This window comes from Coregonus lavaretus, assembly GCF_964263955.1.
Source record: "Coregonus lavaretus genome assembly, contig: HAP1_SCAFFOLD_1642, whole genome shotgun sequence".
Lineage (NCBI taxonomy): Eukaryota > Metazoa > Chordata > Actinopteri > Salmoniformes > Salmonidae > Coregonus > Coregonus lavaretus.
In genome coordinates this window covers 92501-94831 of record NW_028156453.1, presented here as the reverse complement: position 1 = coordinate 94831, position 2331 = coordinate 92501, and positions in this window count along the sequence as shown.

The window sequence follows — 2331 nt, the reverse complement described above, 5'->3', positions numbered from 1 at the left end:
GACAACAGGAAGTGGCTTCTCTGAGGGAGCAGACTGTTCTCTAACACACCGGCTATGCTCCAACACTCTAACCTGGTGTCCTTTCCTTTCTAACTGGCCTTCTTTTCATCCCGGGATAAGTTCCAACACCCTAAACTGGTCTCTTTTCCTTGACTGGCTGGGTTCCAATAGTCTAACCTGGCTTCCTTTCCTTCAGAGGCTGGGTTCCGATAGTCTAACCTGGCTTCCTTTCCTTCAGAGGCTGGGTTCCAATAGTCTAACCTGGCTTCCTTTCCTTCAGAGGCTGGGTTCCAATAGTCTAACCTGGCTTCCTTTCCTGCAGAGGGTGGGTTCCTATAGTCTAACCTGGCTTCCTTTCCTACAGAGGCTGGGTTCCAATAGTCTAACCTGGCTTCCTTTCCTGCAGAGGCTGGGTTCCAATAGTCTAACCTGGCTTCCTTTCCTTCAGAGGCTGGGTTCCAATAGTCTAACCTGGCTTCCATTCACCTGGCCTCCTTTCCTTTCCTGTGTCTTAAGTCCTCAGTTGATATGAGGCAGCAGACTGTTGTCTCACATTCCGGCTTTGTTCAAATACTAACTTGGTGTCACACTCTGGCTCCGGGACTTTTATTTGAGCCAGGGTGTATTCGTTTTGTTGGGGTTTATTTGGTTGTGTTGGGTATAGGGTGTGTTCGTTTCGTTGTGTTCTGTTTGGTTGGGTTGTCTATGTGTTTCCTTGTTTGTACTCAATGACTCCCAATCGGAGGTAACGAGTGTCAGCTGTCGGCTCGTTATCTCTGATTGGGAGCCATATTTAAACTGTGTATTTTCACCTTGTGTTTGTGGGTTTTTGTTCCAGTGTTCCATGTTCCGTGTTCTGTCAGTATAGCAGAGGACTTCACGTATCGTTCTTGTTTTGTTGTTTTGTTCCAGACTTTGTATTAATAAAGTCATGTTCACTCAACGCGCTGCGCTTTGGTCTACTCATTTGGAAGACGATCGTGACAGAAAAACCCACCACAAGAGGACCAAGCAGCGTGTCAAGCGGCAACAGGACCCACATACACAGGATTCATGGACGCCTATAAAGGATTCATGGACTTGGGAGGAGATACTGGATGGAAAGGGTCCTTGGGCACAACCGGGAGAATATCGCCGCCCTCGGGAAGAGCTGGAGGCAGCTGAAGCCGAGAGGAGGCGATATGAGGAGGCAGCACGGAGGCAAGGCTGGAAGCCCGAGAGTACTACCCAAAAATTTCTTGGGGGGGGGCTTAAAGGGAGTGTGGCGAAGTCAGGTAGGAGACCTGCGCCTACTCCCTGTACTTACCGTGGAGAGCGAGAGTACGGGCAGACACTGTGTTACGCAGTAGAGCGCATGGTGTCTCCTGTACGCGTGCATAGCCCGGTTCGGTACATTCCAGCTCCACGTATCGGCCGGGCTAGATTGAGCATTGAGCCGGATGTCATGAAGCCGGCCCCACGCATCCGGCCACTAGTGCGTCTCCTCGGGCCGGCTTACATGGCACCAACCTTACGCATGGTGTCCCCGGTTCGCCTACATAGCCCGGTGCGGGTTATTCCTCCTTCCCGTACTGGTCGGGCGACGGGGAGCATACAACCAGGTAAGGTTGGGCAGGCTCAGCGCTCAAGGGAGCCAGTACGCCTGCACGGTCCGGTATTTCCGGCGCCACCTCCCCGCTCCAGCCCAGTACCACCAGTGCCTACACCACGCACCAAGTCTCCTGTGTGTCCCCAGAGTCCTGTGCGTCCTGTTGCTGCTCCCCGCACTAGCCCTGAGATGCGTGTCCTCAGCCCGGGACCACCAGTTCCGGCACCACGCACCAGGCCTATAGTGCGTCTCGGCCGGCCAGAGTCTGCTGTCTGCCCAACGGCGCCTGAACTGCCCGTCTGCCCGACGGCGCTTGAACTGCCCGTCTGCCCAACGGCGCCTGAACTGCCCGTCTGCCCGACGGCGCTTGAACTGCCCGTCTGCCCAACGGCGCCTGAACTGCCCGTCTGCCCAACGCCGTCTGAACTGTCAGTCTGCCAAGCGCTGCATGAACTGCCCGTCTGTACTGAGCCTGCAAAGCCGCCCGTCTGCCATGAGCCTTCAGAGCCGTCCGCCAGAAAGGAGCCGCTAGAGCCTTCCGCCAGACAGGAGCAGCCAGAGCCTTCCGCCAGACAGGATCAGCCAGAGCCTTCCGCCAGACAGGATCAGCCAGAGCCTTCCGCCAGACAGGATCAGCCAGAGCCTTCCGCCAGACAGGATCAGCCAGAGCCTTCCGCCAGACAGGATCAGCCAGAGCCTTCCGCCAGACAGGATCAGTCAGAGCCTTCCGCCAGCCATGAGCA